This window comes from Eschrichtius robustus, chromosome 15 (genome assembly GCF_028021215.1).
Source record: "Eschrichtius robustus isolate mEscRob2 chromosome 15, mEscRob2.pri, whole genome shotgun sequence".
In the NCBI taxonomy this organism is placed as follows: domain Eukaryota; kingdom Metazoa; phylum Chordata; class Mammalia; order Artiodactyla; family Eschrichtiidae; genus Eschrichtius; species Eschrichtius robustus.
Genome location: NC_090838.1, coordinates 85,322,836 through 85,340,064, shown reverse-complemented (window position 1 = coordinate 85,340,064; position 17,229 = coordinate 85,322,836). Strand labels below are relative to the sequence as shown.

Genomic DNA, 17,229 nt, shown 5'->3' with positions numbered 1-17,229 from the left:
CTTCTCAGTTGATGGAGGAAGGAAATACAGGTTTGTATACTAACCTGTGTATACACAGAGATCTATAAATATGTATCCCTTTGTATCTATATGGAGCTAAACTTCATACTGATGTCTCAACTGTAATTCCTTACCATATGGATCATTCTAGACTTCTCCCCTTGTCTATAACCTCCTGCTCCAACAGTGAGAAACCTAGTTCCAACCATCTGCCATCCATTTGCTTAATTGTTCAATTCCAGTATATGTGCATAGTTGCTCCAGAATTAACTCATAGCCCCATGGGAAACAACTTTGTCGTCTACAGTGCAGTACTATGTTCAGTTCATTTTGCTTTTATTCTTACAGCCTACACTCAGCTCCAAAGTTACTTAGTTCAGTCCTTTTATCCCTTACCTCTGGCAGTGAGTTGGTTTCATACATTTGTGGTATTTATTAGATTCTTTTGTCAAATCTGCATTCCATTCTGGGATCCTCTCAACTTTTAAATGATTTTTTTTAAAAAATTGCATACATTAAGTTTCACTCCTCATGCTGTAAAGTTCTATGGGTTTTGACAAATGTATAATTTCATTTTAAGTTAATTCTGTTTAAGGTGTAAGGTCTGTGTGTAGGTCCACCCCCCCCCCCTTTTTTTTTTTTTTTTTTGCATATGGATGTCCAACTGTTCCAGCACCATTTGCCAAAAAGACTAACTTTTCTCAGTTGAATTGCCTTTGCAGCTTTGTTAAAACTCAGTTGACTATATTTTTGTGGGGCTATTTCTGGGTCCTCTATTTGAAATTGGATAGTGTGAGTCCTTCGAGTTTGTTCTTCTTCATTGTTGTTTTGGCTATTCTAGGTCCTTTGCCTTTTCATATAAATTTTAGAAGCAGTTTATCAATATCTATAAAGTAACTTGGTGGGAACTTGATTGGGATTGTGTTGGGATCCCAAGAACTGACATATTAATAATATTGAGTCTTCCAAATACATGAGCATAAGTCTTCAAATACATATCCCTCCATTTATTTATATCTTCTTTTATGTTCATTTTTTACCTCTCTCTTTTGGATAATTTATATTGATCTATCTTTAAGCTCACTGACTTTTTCCTTTGGCATCTCCATTCTGCTGTTAAGCCTGTTCAGTGAACTTTTATTTTCAGATAGATATTGTATATTTACAAAACTAAAAATTTCATTTATTTCTTATTTTTATCTTCTGTTTCTCTGCTGAGATTGCTTATCTTTTCGTTAACTAGAGAATACTTGCCTTGACCTCATGGAGTATGGTAATAATATCTGCTTGAAAGCCCTTATCTGATTACTTCAACAGCTGGATCATTCTAGGGTAGGTATTTATTGATAGTCATTTCTCTTTTGAATAGGGCACATTTTCCTGGTTCTTCATAAATTGAGCAATTTTGGATTATATCCTGGACGTTGTGAATATTATGTTTTGAGGACATTGAGTTATGCTATAGTCTCCTGAAGAATGTCGATGGTTTATTTTAGCAGGCAATTAACCTGGTTAGACTCAAGGCCTGACCTTGAGCTTTTTCTGTGGGTTCAAGTCTAAGTTCAGTTCTTCAAGCCTTTGATGCACTGCTTTGTCCCATGCATGCTGGTTTAGCAGTCAGCCTGAGATTCATCCAGAGTTCATGTACAAAGTCAGGAGAACCCCTTCTTCTACTCTTGCCTCTTTGGGCTCCTTCACACACTCCAGGGACCATAGTTGCCTTTGCTCCTTTTCCCAGTGCCTCTAGCCAGCAAGACAACTGGATTTTTCTCTCAGAGTTTTGCCTCCGTGCTGTCCTGCTCCTCCACTGTGGCCTGTTTTCAGGGCAAATCCCAGGAAAACAACAACCACGAAAAGCCAGGAAATTCACTCTGTGCCAGGTGCTACTTCAAATTTTTTTTTAACTTTTTTAAAAAAAAATAAGTATTTATTTATTTATTTAGGCTGTGCTGGGTCTTAGCTGTGGCATGCGGACTTCTTAGTTGCGGCCTGCGGACTTCTTAGTTGCGGCACGCGTGTGGGATCTAGTTCCCCGACCAGGGATCGAACTCTGGCTCCCTGCATTGGGAGCGTGGAGTCTTACCCACTGGACCACCGGGGAAGTCCCTACTTCCAATGTTTTTGACCCTCCTCTATAAGCTGTTTGCTTGTTTTTACTCTCCAAAATTCTCAGTAGTTGTTTTTGCACTTTGCTCAGAGTTTATAGCTGTTATCTGTGGGAGGGTCAGTCTGGAGAGGGTTCACAAGGCCACATTAGAAGTGAATTTCTGCCTGCTGTTTTTCACCCAGCCCTAATTCTTAGAGATCTTTCTAAGTCAGTATATAGAAAGGTTCCTCAATCTTTTAAATCATGCGTAGTAGTCCACTATAACCAGACCCTTCCTAGTGGACATTTATGCTGTTTCCACAGTTTTGCTTTTAGAGACAGTACTGCATCAAATGGCCTTACACCCTCTATACGTGACTCTGAGGGTCTTGGTGGAGAAATGTCCTGGGCCCCCAGCCACAGTGGAGGTTTTTCATAGAACCCTGAAAAATATTCATTTCCTTCATTTCGGTGTGACATCTCCTTCCTTCTGTGGTTGACTGAAGGCCTGGGCCGTGGTTCTGGGCATAACCCGTGGCAGGAAGGTATGAAGGACTGGAGAGAGAGTGAGGAGTGCTGGATATTCCAGAAGACTTAGAGATTGCTCCAGAGCGCCGGGCTGAGAGGGGTCAGGGAAGTCTGATACCAAAGGACAGAGACAGCCCTGCAACTCCCACAGTCCCCACAAAACTGGATGTTTTATTTAATTTCCTATTTGCAAATTGGTTGCTTATCAACAAAGAATGAAATGTATCTTTGGACAAAAATATAGCACATTAAAGGAAAGCTTTCTCTCTTAGAATCTCTCTCCTCCAATTCCTCTTAAGCAAAGGCCAAGATGAACCTTGCAGAAACATCACTGAGTATGTCTACCTTGGTCACACACCTTCAGCATCTCTCTATTGTCTCCAGGCTCATGCTCCCAATGTTTAGCATTGTACTTAAGACACTTAATATGGCATGATGCTTGGGGCTGCAACAGCCGTTTTGTGATCATGAGGCAACAAGCACAAGGATGAGAAACCAGTTGCTAAAAATGGACCTCTATAGGACCTGGTCCCTAAGGACATTGTTGAGCAGCGAAACCAACATCAGCACTCACCCACCTTCAGATGACTTATTATAAAAAAATAAAATAAACTCTTATTTGTTTAAACTAAAAAAAAGACCCTCAATACTCCAGTCCAAATATCCCCAGGCATTCAGTGATTTTCTAGCTGTGTGACCTTAGGCAAGGTAGCATACTCTCTGAATCTCCATCTCCCCATCCCCAAATGGGAATAGTCATGCTTCATTCTCAGCGATTTTATGAGGCTTAGATGAAGCGACGTTTCTGCTGTGCTTGGCACCGTATTTGACCTGCAGAAAGTGCTTGGTGGATGCCACCCAGAGGTGTATTATTGTCCAAACTTCCTGTCTGACTCAGAGTCCTTACTGCTAAGCCATTACTGATGCTGAGGTCCCCACGTGATAGTCACCCTTGTTCTCATATCTGTGTGAATCCTTGAGGCCCAGCTCCAGCCCCAGCTCCTCTGTGAAGGTTTCACAGCCAGGTCACCCTCCCGGGAACCCCTGGAGTCTGGCACTTAACACAGTGGATAATGAAGCTATTTTCTTGGTTTATGTTGTACTCTCCGAGCTCAGGGATCATGCCCTGTGCCTCTTTATGACCTCCTCATTGTCTTACACACAATAGGCTTTTCATAAACATTGATGATGGAGCTGGAACCCTGTATCTCACTTGCATAAAATGGGCAGTTTCCACACAGAGAGAAGTAAGCACAACTTTGCCATTGGTGGCCATTGCACCATAGCACAAGAACATGGAGGCATCTGCGACGGGAGGGAGGCAAATACAAATTTCATGTAACTTAATGCCCACAGACAACTGCATAACCATGTTAAAGGAGAGCAACGAAGGAAATACAAAACCCATGATTTCAACAAATGTTCACTGAACTCCTGGATTCCCTGTGGACCAGGCATGGGATGGAAGATGAAAGCCCGCCCTCCGAGAGCTTGCAGGATGCTGGAAAGACGTCTGTCCACAGATCGCAGCCTCGCACATGCTGGGCGAAGGAGCCGGAAGAGGGGCTGATGAAAGCCGGGGTGGGGCAGAGAAGCCTCCCAGGGGTCATGATGTTTGAGGGGGTTTGTAGGATGAATAGGATTTGAAAGGTGACTGAGAAGAGAAGAGCACTGCGGGGAATGGGATGGGGTGGGATGGGAAAGGGAGTAGCACGCACTGCGTTTGGGAATCTGGGGCTGATTTGATGAGCCAGGTGGGAGTGAAAGGGGTGGGTGGTTGAAAAAGGGGCAGCTGAGGTGGCTCTGTAGTCTCGGCTTCGTCACGCGGCCACTGGGGTCCCACAAGGGCGTTGCACAGGGCTCGGCAGTGTGATCAGCTCGGAGTTTTCAGCTGGAGAAAGGCAGCCCCTTAGGAAGCTCTCGCTGTGCTTCCTGGGAGGGAAGGTGACGCTCTCAAGGAGGTGGCAGTGGGGTTCACGGGGAGGGGCGGGGTCCAGAGCAGCTCAGCTGGAGACATTGGCTGACCCCAGAGGGTGGCTGGGCCGGTGAGCTGAGGATGAGGGGGGAGTCACCTGTGTTACCTTTTTCTGTGGTTGTAACGTCAGTGTGGAAATGCTTATCACTTATGTTCTGCCTTTTTCATATTACATCCTAAGCTTGAGTATTTTCCCATATGTCTGATACTGGTTAGATTTTCTGATTCAGTGACTGTGCCATTTATGCCAGTGCTACAGCTTTTTACCTGCTGAACTTCCCAAGCTCCAACCCCACCTCACGTTGGAGTGCCAGCTCATTGTAGTCTAATTGGCATCCGCTTCGGGAGGTGGGTTTGTGCCTCTGGGTCTTTGTTGGTGGTGGTTAGTACTGGTCCCACGCCTCACTGGTAGCCCTGGGGTGTGCTGGTCTCCCCTCAGCTGTGTCGCTTGACTTGATTACTCTTTGGGAAGTTGATTTTTCTCTTCCGAGGAAGAGAACGCACCTTGGAGAATTGTCCTGGAAATATGGAGAAAACTCGGAAGGTTTCTTCTGTCACCTGATGAGGCAGTGGTGGCTCGCAGCAGTGCTTGTAAACTAGAGAAGGTGTTTTGCCTCATTCCTTCTCCGTATCCCAGTGACCACACAATCACACTTCGGTAGGGCTCTCTTTGTCTGGTTGTGTCTTTCTCCCCCTCTGCTGGGTGTGTGTGCAGCGTTTCAGTCACTGCCTCTATCAAATCCATCAATTTCGACAAATTCCCTCCCCTCCCGGCAAAGTCCGAAGTTAGCACCTTTAGGTTATACTGACCTAAAAATTCAGGTCATGAGATGGAACCTTTGTGAGAATCTACTGGGGTAGGGGTGAGAGACTTTTATTACCAAGAGATGTGTCCTCATTCTTTTACTCCCTTTCTTGAATCTTTATTTCAAAATGTTGTCCTTTTTATTCAGTGTGAATTTGAGTGGCGGTGGAACATATTTTAATGATATCTCCTTGCCAAAGCATCCATGTTTCAGGCTGACAAAAGACAGCACCTTAAGAGAAAAATTGCATTCAGCTATGCAAAAAGTACATGGTTCATAGCATTTTGCAAGGTAATTGTTTTCCATACTTTCCCTTATTAGATCGTTTAAAAATTACCAATTAATACCTGCTTATGTTAAAGCATTCACGTTACACACTGGAGAAGAGTATAAAATGATAGGGAGTGAAGATCCTTTTCGACCCAAACCCCTCCCATCCAACAATTTGGTATTTAGTCTTCCAGACTTCCTTTCTAATAATTATATATATAACCATTCAATATCAGATATCCCCTCAACACATTATATGCACATTTAGATTGTACCTGCAATTTTTTTTTTTTTTTTTTTTGCTTAAAAGTATGTTGTGGCACTTTTCACGTCAGATCTACTGCACTCTTTTGTAACACCTGTGATTGCGTTCTGTGGAAAGCTTCATCTTAGCCTATGTTCTATACACCTGGACAGAGGGCTTGGTTTTTCATTCGTTTTGTGTATTTTTTAAAAAACTAGACAGAGGAGAAGAGAGGGGAGAGTTTAAAGGAGGATAAGTGTTTTTAATAAGCATTTGACAGAATTCAACACCCATTCATGATAAAAACTGTCATAAAAATAGGAATAGAAGGGAACCTCCTCAATTTGATACAGGACATCTACAACCCTCCCCCGTAGCTAACATTATACATAATGGTGAATGACTGCATGCTTTCTTCCTACAATTGGGAACAAGGCAAGGGTGCCTGCTTTCACTACTCTTACTCAACATAGTGCTGGACTTCCAGCTGGTGCAGTAAAGCAAGAAAAGAAAAGGCATTTGGATGAGAAAAGAAAAAACAAAACCGATCCTGTCTGGAGATGATGCTTGTCTACACAGAAAGCCCAAGGAACCTACAAAAAATCTCCTAGAACCTGCTAAGTGAATTTAGCAGGTTGCAGTACACAAGATAAACATACACAAATAAATTGTATTTCTATATATTAACAATGAACATGTGGACACCAAAATAATTTACACTTGCTCAAAAAGAGAGAGAGGAGAAATTCGCAGAAGTAAATCTAACAAACATGTATAGGAACTGCATGCTGAAAATTATACAATGGTAATGAAAGAAATAAAAGAAGATCTAAATGAATGGAGACACATACCACATTTATGGATTGGGTGACTCCATATAGTAGTGATGCCAATTTTCTTCAAAATTGTTATACAGGTTTAATGCAATTTCTATCAAAATTCCAGCAAGATTTTTTTGTGTGAATATACACAAGATTATTCTACAGTTTATATGGGAAGGCAAAGGAAGCAGAATAGCTAAAAAAAATTTCTTAATTAATTAATTAATTTATTTATTTATTTATTTTTGGCTGCGTTGGGTCTTTGTTGCTGCGTGTGGGCTTTCTCTAGTTGCGGCGAGCGGGGGCTACTCTTTGTCGCAGTGCGTGGGCTTCTCACTGTGGTGGCTTCTCTTGTTGCGGAGCACAGGCTGTAGGTGCGCGGGCTTCAGTAGTTGCAGCACGTGGGCTCAGTAGTTGTGGCTCGTGGGCTCTAGAGCGCAGGCTCAGTAGTTGTGGCGCACGGGCTTAGTGGCTCCGCGGCATGTGGGATCTTCCCGGACCAGGGCTCGAACCCGTGTCCCCTGCATTGGCAGGCAGATTCTTAACCACTGCGCCAGCAGGGAAGTCCCTAAAAAATTTTTTTTTGAAAAAGAATAAGGTGGATGGAGTCAGTCTACTCAATTTCAATACTTACGTAGTAATCAAGTCTAGTGGTTTTGGCAGAGAGACAGACAAATAGATCAATGGAACAGAATAGAGAGCCCAGAAATAAACCCCAATAAATATGCCCAACTGATTCCTTACAAAAGTGCAAAAGAAATTCAATGGAATAAAAGATAGCCTTTTCAACAAATGGGGCTGGAGCAATTGGACATCTGTAAACAAACAAACGATGACCCCCCGACCCCCCTGCAAAATGTTAGCACAGGGAACTCTACCCAATGTTCTGTGATAACCCATATGAGGAAAGAATCTAAAAAAGAATGAATATATGTATTTGTATAACTGAATCACTCTGCTGTACACACAAACTAACACAACGTTGTAAATCAACTATATTCCAAGAAAATTAAAATCTTAAAAAAATGTCTCACACCTTATACAAAAGTTAACTCAAAATACATCATGGTTTTAAATGTAAAACATAAATTTATTAAGGTTTCAGAAAAAATAGGAGAAAATCTTTGGGGTCTACGGGTATACAAAGAGTTTTTTAAAAAATACTTTGATTTTAAAAGTTTTTTTGTGCATCTTTATTGGAGTATAATTGCTTCACAATGCTGTGTTAGTTTCTGTTGTACAACAAAGTGAATCAGCCATATGCATACATATATCCCCATATCCCCTCCCTCTTGAGCCTGCCTCCCACCCTCCCTATCCCACCCCTCTAGGTGGTCACAAAGCACCGAGCTGATCTCCCTGTGCTATGCGGCTGCTTCCCACTAGCTATCTATTTGACATTTGGTAGTCGATGCTACTCTCACTCTGCCCCCAGCTTCCCCCTCCCCCGCCCTGCCCCCCAGCCCTGTGTCCTCAAGTTCATTCTCTATGTCTGCATCTTTATTGCTGCCCTGCCGCTAGGTTCATCAGTACCATTTTTAAAAAATTCCATATATATGCATTAGCGTATGGTATTTGTTTTTCTCTTTCTGACTTACTTCACTCTGTATGACAGACTCTAGGTCCATCCACCTTACTAGAGTAGACACCAAGGCATATCCCTTAAAGAAAGAATTGATAAGTTGGACTTCATCAAAACAAATAACTTTTGCTCTGTAAAGACCTTGTTACACAGATGAAAAGACAGGCTACAGACTGGGAGAAAATATTTGTAAACCACATATCTGACAAAGGACTAGTATATAGAATATAGAAAGAGTTCTCAAAACTCAACAGTGAAAAACAACCAATCCAAATAGAAAATGGGCAAACATTTCACTGAGCAGAATCTACCGTTGGCAAATAAGCACATGAAAAGATGTTCAACATCATTAGACACTTAGGAAAATGTAAATTAAAACCACAATGGCTATCAGAATAATACCTATCAGAATGGCACAAATTTTTTAAAAAAGTGATAACACCAAAAGCTAGTGAGGATGCAGAGAAACAGTATCATTCATACATTTCTGGTGGGATTGTAAAACAGTACAACCACTTTGGAAATCGGTTTGGCAGTTTCTTATAAAATTGAACATGCAACTACCATATGACCAGCAGTTGCACTCCTGGGCATTTATCCCAGAGAAATGAAAACTTGTGTTCATGCAGATACCTGCACATGAATGTTCATAGCAGCTTTACGCATAATAGTCCTAAACTGCAAATAGCCCAGATGTCCTTTAACAGATTACTTGGCTGTGGTATTCCAGTATGCCATGGAATACTGCTCAGCAATGAAAAGGAATGAACTATTGGTACATGCAGCCAACTGGATCAATCTCCAGAGAATGATGCTGAATGAAAAGCTCTAATCCCCAAAGGTTACATACTGTAGGCTTCCATTTATATTACATTCTCGAAAAGGCAAAATTACAGGACTGGAGAACAGACTGATGGTTGCCAGGGGCTAAACAGGGATAAGTGTGGGAGGGAAATGGATGCATTTATAAAAGGGCAACGCAAGGTGACAGAAATGTTCTGTAGCTGGACTGTATTGATGTCGATACCCTCAGTGATACTGCACGATAATTTTGCAAGATGTCACTGGGGATGACATCTTGGAGGAGACTGGGCAAAGGATACATGGGGCTTCTCTCCATTATTTCTCTATATAATTTCAGATACCTGCATGTGAATCTATTAATACAGTTATCTCATAATTAAGCGTTTACTTAAAAATATATTGTCTCTTTTTCAGCAGTGGATCTACTGCACTCTTTTTTAAAATTATTTTTTAAATTCTTTTTACTGCGGTCTTTTTAACAGCTGCTGTCATGTTTTCTGGAGGGCCTCATTTTAGCCCACGTCCCATATACCTGGGAGGAGGGATTTTTGTTTGTCTGTTTATGTTTTTGTGAATTTCTTTCTGGTAAGAATTTGATTAGAGGAGAAAGTAGGTAAGAGCTAGAAGGAAGAAAACTGGTATTCTTTCTTTGAAACAGGTTCTTTAAAAGTATTTTTGTGTCTTACATTAAAAAGGGATTTCCTTTCCTGGGAGTTTTACTCTTGACTCCGATGAGGATCTGGGGGTCAGAGTGGGTCAACGAGCGGTTTTGGGGTCGCTAAGCTGCAGTGACAGGCTATGAACGGCCTTTCATTTTCTTGTATTGAACAGGCCAAAATCCACCATAGAAATGCCCTAAAATACTCTTGTTATTGACTGCATGTGAGCGTGTCACCCATTTGTCCCCTTCAGTCCGCGTACATTTCCTTTTCTTCTCTTCAGCCTCTTCCTTCTCCCCCGGCCGACTCTGACTTATAATCAAGCTTTCACTTAAGTAGTGTTTGCCACTGCAAGTTCCAGAGTTTTCTGGGTTAGTTGTTCTGTGATGTAGGCTGCACACAGAATCCACGTACATCGTCACGCCGGTGCAGATTAGGTTTTCTACGAAAAGAGTGTGCGGTTTCTTCATATTATCGAATACCCAACCATTCATATCAAGAGAAGCCAAGAAACCAAAATCTACTGTTATTTTGTTGGAAACCTAAAACTTAAAAAAATACGGTCAGCTCCTCTGACCCTTACAGGCTGTAAGTGAATTCAGTGAATACAAGCTGAATTCTCCCCGGAGTGAATGCAGTGGTTCATGAAGCTCTCTGGCAGCCCTGTTTATCCAGCTCTGGGTACCGGCCACACAAAGGTGAGTAACCGGGCCCTGATGTACGCCCATGAGTTCACTCTGCTGTGACACAGGTGGACAGACCACGGCCACTTAATGACAATGACAAGGATGATAGCTGGCCTCCTGGAGTCCTTGTCACTGCTCGGCCCTGAGAGTGTCCAGCCCCCTGTCTCCTGGGGAGGGGCTGCAGTTACTGTTGTTTTCTCTGCAGAGGATGGTACCGAGGTTGAGAGCAGGGCAGGGGGTGGTCCCTTGACCCATGGCTCATGGGGCTTGGTCCCTGGGAGATGCCTGGCAGAAGGGGGCCCAGGTGCTGTTGCTTGGGGGGGTGGGGGAACGGGCAGCAACTCCAGACTCACAGATGTTTTTAATTTGTGCGAATTGGGGGACAAAGCAAGTCCTTGTGAAAGCTCATCTCCAAGCTTTCCAAGCAGAGCTGTTTAACTTTTACTCCAAAAAGATGGTGCCTGGCTCAGGTTCCCAGGTACTGCGAGGAGGAACGGCAGTATCACGGGTCTTACCTTTTCAGTTACTTGGGGCTTAGAGACTTAAAGGCAACTTGTTTTCTTAGGTTGGTTAAACAACCACCGCCTAGGTTTCAGTGTTTGTTCAATGTTAATTTCCATTGATTTAGCAAGTTTTACATCAGGTTCTGAAAGTTTCAGATTTGAATTACTAGGTTTCTGACAAATCTGGAAAGAGTTTACATATTATACATATGCCCTTCTTTTCCTAAACTTAAGTGTGACTTTTTCTTTAGCTTTTTCAGTTTTTTTTTAAATTTAATTTTAAGGGCCCAAGGAAGGATAACATCACGAAATAAACTCAATAATGAGAAATATGTTGTTGTTGTTTCTTCCTCCTGCCTTTCTTGCCGTCTCCTCCCTCTTTTGATGGGAATGAGAGAGAGAAGCACAGCGGGGGGAGGGCAGGGCTGCAGCCTGTTGAGACCTTGCCCTTGGCCTCCACGAAGCCGGCCCTGTACTTGTTTGTGGACAGCACACAGTGGATCTCAGCCGGGTGTGGACACCTCTCCCTGCTGAGTGGGTAATCACCTGTGAGCCCCAGGAGGCCTCATCTCCCCAAACATCACCCCAGGCCTACTAGCTGGCTGAGCTCACAGCGATGATAATCCCTGCAGTTGAGTGTAGGACATTGACATGACATTAAGAGGACATAAAATGAAAATAGTTTTATTATGAACTGTAACATTGTCAATGTTACATCATCGTCGTCGTCATAGTTACTAAGAATTCACCTGTGCCAAGCCTTTTGCGAAGTTCTTTCCATACATCATCTCTTTCAGCGCTTCCTAAACTTGACCCCTGGAGGGCTGGCTACCTGCCCCGCACTCCACTCCCCCACCAGAGTTTCCGATTCAGTAGGTCTGGGTCAGGGCCTGAGAACTTGCATTGCTCACAAGTTTGCAGGAGATGCTGTGACTGCTCCTCCTCATCCCAGAAGTCTAAGTTAATCTGCCTAAAACAACCCCACGAAATAGGTAACGTGAGGAAACAGGCAAGAAAAAGCGGGAGACTGGACCACAAAGCTCCCTGCGACTGACCATAAGCATCGGCTGGTCCAGCATAGTTAATTTTTCAGAGGAAGTAGCGAGCGCCTAAGAGAGCCCTAGACGGACGTCCACTGCTGAGGACTAGTGGGTTGTGGCGTGTGTGGCAGGGTTTCAGAGTCACGCACGGAGGGGCAGGAAGTCTGGGGTGTTACCTGCAGGAAGACCAGCTCTGGAAGGTGCTGCTTGTGGGAGCACGGGGGCCCTGGCTATTGGGAGGAGAGGACAGTGTTGGAAGGAGAGCCAGAGAAGGGGTTAATAGGACGCGTTTGGTGGATCACTTTCTCCCTGCCTCCCATCCTTGGACCAGCACACTGTGGCTCTGTTTGTGTGGGATTCTGTCCACGCCATGGCCCTTCTTCTCCCCTTCACGCTCCTTTCCCATATTTCCCAGAAAAGGGGAGGAAATCGTTTAAAAAATACAGGAGGAAAATAAACAACAACCTTTCTCTGTGAGTTTATTTTGTGATGTTATAAATCTTTGGACCCTTGAAATTAAATTAAAAAAAAAAAACAACTATAAAAAAAGCACCACCGAAGTATAGGAAAGGGAGGGAAGAGTCACACCTAACATGAAGGCTTTCCCCAAATTTGTCACAAACTCATTAATTCAAGATTGGAAGCCTGGAAAACCCGAGGAGAGCCTTGGCAACATGGAAAGGTGTAAAGTGGGGTTGCAGACCCGTGGCCCCCTGGCCAAATTCCACTGACATGTTTTGTTTGGCTCCCGTAGTTTTTGAAAAGTAGTCAAATCAGTTTCAAACATGGGAGTTTTCATAATAAAACCCCTGATGTCCGGCTTTTTTTTGAGGAACGGGGAGCACTGGTGCCAGGGCTGTGGCTGGTTGGTGGCTGACCACGTGAAGGGGCGTGGCTTCTGGTCACAGCCCCGGCCAGCAGACCACCCCTGGTCTAGAAAGTTCTGGACTCACACTTGGAGCGCCACTCACCAGCTGGATGACTTGGAGGCTGGCCCTTACTGGACTTCTCCTCCTCACCTGCCGCTGGCAGCCTTGTGTGTGTGACAGCGCATCGTAAACACGAAGCACAGCAGATTCCCAGCAACACAGGGACCCTTGGGCCAGCGGGCCTTAGGGAAGAGGCGCTTGGTGACAGTCCGTGCACCTGTAAGGCCGTTCCCTACTGCCTTCTAAGACAGTGCCAGGCACTTCTTTCCTTTAAAGTTTTTTCAAAAGATGGATTTTAAAAATGTGTTTTCTAAAATTATGATTATTTTACAAGGTCTGCGCAATCCACGTGGTGCTTTATAGGGTGTATCCGGCTACAGCTGGCCCACTTCTGGGTGTTTTATGGCAAATTATTCTCAGATTACGCTTTAATGCAGGAAGGCCTGCCAGTTGTCTGAGCTCCCTGGGTCATATAGAAAACCCCTAGACTTGATACGAAACAGCTGCCTCGGTCAGCTGTTCCAAAAAAGGAGCATTTTCAGGCCGAAGCAGCAGGAAAAAGGTTTTTTGTAGTTGGTGGAGATTTTGCAAAAAAAAAAAGTTAAATTACTCTTTCCTGGCCATTAAAATGTGATTGAATTTTGTTATTAACAGATTGTGGGAATCTCGAAAGAAGTACTCCGAATGGGAGTTTGTTAAGTGCTCTCTGGCAATACTTACAGTATGTCCCGGGGGGGTGTTCTCGATGGAGGGTGGCTGCACAAAACTCCGCTGACCTCCGTGTCCCTGGGCCTCAGCCCGGGCTGGGCCGGGGTCAGGGGGCCAACCCCCGGGCCTCCCTCCTCTCTCTCCCCAGGGCCCCTGCTGAGACCAGCAACAAAAGGGTCAATTGTCTGAGGCCCCCCCTTTGTCTCAGGAGGCTCAATGGGCCTCTCCAAATGCCAGAGTGTCTCTATGCACATGGGTGAATGCATATACACATGGCTGTAGGAATGTGTATCCGTACGTATATGTGCACATGTGCTGGTGCACGCGAGTATTGTATAAGCATGTGCGTGCACGTGTGCACCCAGGAACACGTGCTTATTTATATGTGCACATGCATGCATGAATAGGAATGCACACACACCTGTGCATGCATACATGCGTGTGGATGTGCCTCTGTGTGTAAGCGTGTGCACGCACACACGAGTGTGCACATGTGTGCCTATGTGCACACACATGCGAGTGAGTCGGGTGTGAATGTGTGCACATGTGCCTGTGTGTGCACACACAGGCAGTGGTGAGACTTGCTCGAAGAATTTCTGAGATGCTGATGCGTCTTGGCCAGGGTGAGGGCTCACAGGGGCCTGGCTGGCTGATGGACGTCCCTAAGGCCGAGGGAGAAAAGCAACTCTGGCCCATCTCTCAGCAGATGGCCCAGTTACCTTGATGTGGCATTTTCTATGGGGCAGAAACCTCAGAGAAGTTTCTGCCTCCCCTGCCTTCTCTAGGGTCAGATAATATGTAGGATGGAGGAGGAGGAGGAGACATAAGGAGGCTCCCCACACAGCTCACTGGCCTCGTTTACCTGTTCCAATGTGGGGTTTCATGGCGAGGCCCGCAGTAACTTTCTACGCTCTTCCAGTACCTCCTCAGGGCTGCCTAATCAGATCCAGTGCATTCTTTGTGGCGTTTAAGCCAGGTTTCCAGAAGGACTGTACAATGACCTGTTCCCATCCGTCCCATCAGTGGGTTCCCACGTAGCTCTGGGGTCTTTGTACAGGTGCCAATCATCCTGTTCCCTAGCGCATCTTTGGAGACCTGCGGGGTTCTGTGGCTGGTCTGTACCATCCCAAGGTTCACACTCTCTTCCTTAGCAAAGGTGTCCTTTTAAAAATGACTGTAAAACATATTTGATTCAGAAGCCAAGAAAAGACTAATAAAAATGCTTAATTCAAATTTGCTTCTGTGAAGGATTTATCTCCTAGCCCCTTTTAACCAGCACAGCTGCCATGTAACAACTTTTTCTGCTTTTTTTTCTTATTCTTGTCCTTCCCCAGACCCATTTCCTCTCCCTACTCCAGCAAGGGCTTATCTTTCAACTGTGGAAAGCCACCAGTTAAACAGTACTCCAAAGCTTATCAAAATATTCAGGCAGTAAAATTATCTTATAATTAGCCTAACTGTAAGCCAGAACTTTTTAACCCCAGGAAATGTGAAGTTACCCAGCCTGTGAAATTGGTAAATTGCTCATTCTGACCTTTTTAGGCTGCAGTTTCTACTTTTATTTCATTCCCCCAGTAATTTCCTCCTTTTTCTTTAAATTCCTGATGGTCCCTGAGGCATCTTCCTCTTCTGTTTGCTGAAGTCTCAGAGAAAATGTACTCCTGGCTGAGCTGAAATAGATAATTGAATGCATTCAGGCGAGGGGGTTATGAAATCAACCTGTTATATATTTCATGCCTTCACTTTTAGATATGCTTTCGGTAAAATGAAGCCTCATGTCACCATCGCTGATTCCATACTTCAGGTGCATGCAGTGGTGACACCCAGCCGAATGATCCTGGAGCTATTCCCACACTAGCTGTGGGATTCCGAAGTATCCTGAGCTGGTTAGAAGAATTGGGCTTTCTTATCACAAAGATTTCTCCTAACTCTTCCTCCCCTCGGCTCTTGCTTACCCCATCGACCCTCCCACTGCCCCAGGGACCCTCCTGTCATCTTGCAACACCCAGCAGGGTGCCACAAATGTCACCTCCCCACCCTCACTTCTATGGGAGCTGACATCAAGGGAATGGGCAGTGACGTGTTTGGGGGTGTTAAGGTGCTACTTAGGTGGACTTTTGGCCCAGAAATGATGCTTTGGTTTTTAACTGCAATTGAGATTCTTAAACTAGTCATGCCATAATTCAGCCACAAGCGGGTTAGTGAGACTTAACATAGGCTTGATTAGGGCTGACCACTGTGTTTTACAGGATGAAATACTTGCAAAGTTGCAAAAATTAAACTTAAAAACAATTAAAAATCAAATTTTGGAGTGTGACATTTTCATCAATGAGGTGTTGCCTATAAATAGTGGTAGTGATTATTTATAGAGTTTTTTTCCTATCCATCAGGCGGTATGTACACACAAACACATAGATAGAAAAATTGTTTCATCCTTATGTTAATTTGGTGAGAACATAATTACTTTGCCCATTTTACAGTTGTGAACACTGAGGCTCTGAGAGTTTAAATCACTTGCTGACACCCCTATGGTTAGCAGTTGAACGTGGCTCTCATGTAATCCACCACTGGCCTTGCGTGAACCAGCCGAGGCCCAGGCCATATGGTCCAACCCCTAGTTGTGCTTGAGAGGTTTCCCTGACACCCCTACAGGGTAAGGAGGAAATCGCAGTGTCACCTCGGGCTCTGCTTGTGGCCGTGCCCGGCAGTCGTGTACACTTTCTCTTGATGTCACGTGTATATCACAGGTGCGATTTCCTTGCAGTCCTCGGAGCTGCCTTGCTGGCCTTGAGCTGACAGGATCAGGGTGAAGTCTGTGCTGATCCCCTCAGGGAGGCTCTGGCCCAAGTGGTCAGTCCCCCTGGGGTGGAGGTAGTGAGAGGGTCGCTCCCAGGACCTGGGCGTGGCCATGCTCTCCTAATGCAAACCTCAGAATCAGATCCGCTCTGCAATCCCATCTTTTCACAGCTTTGTCTCAGAGCTGAAAGAGCCCTGTTTTGCTCATGGAAACAGAGTAGAATGGTGGTTGCCAGGGGCTGCAGGGTGGGGGTAGATGGGGAGATGTTGGTCAAAGGGCACAAACTTCCAGGGCTAAGAAGAATAAGTTCTGAGGGTCTAATGTACAGCATGGTGACTGTAGTTAACAACGCTGTATTGCATAGTTGAAAGTGGCTAAGAGAGCAGATCTTAAGTGTTCTCACCAAAAAAGAAATAAAAGGTAACTCTGTGAGGCGATGAGTGTGTTAATTAATGTGATAATGTGTGTTAACCATTTTGCAATGTATGTGTATATGTCATCACTTTAAATAGATACCCTTTTGTTTGGCAATTACACCTCAATAAAAAATAAAAAATAAACATTAAAGCTTTTTTTTTTTTTTTTGGCTGAGTTGGGTCTTCGTTGCTGCGTGCAGGCTTTCTCTAGTTGTGGCGAGCGGGGGCTACTGTTCGTTGCGGTGCGTGGGCTTCTCATTGCGGTGGCTTCTCTTGTTGCGGAGCACGGGCTCTAGGTGCACGGGCTTCAGTAGTTGCAGCACGCGGGCTCAGTAGTTGTGGCTCGTGGGCTCTAGAGCGCAGGCTCAGTAGCTG

General features: G+C 44.5%; 1 protein-coding gene across 1 annotated transcript in view; it reads left to right on the top strand.

Moving 5' to 3' along the window:
- ACOXL (acyl-CoA oxidase like) overlaps positions 1–17,229 on the top strand; it is a 369,695-nt gene that overhangs the window by 94,884 nt on the left and 257,582 nt on the right.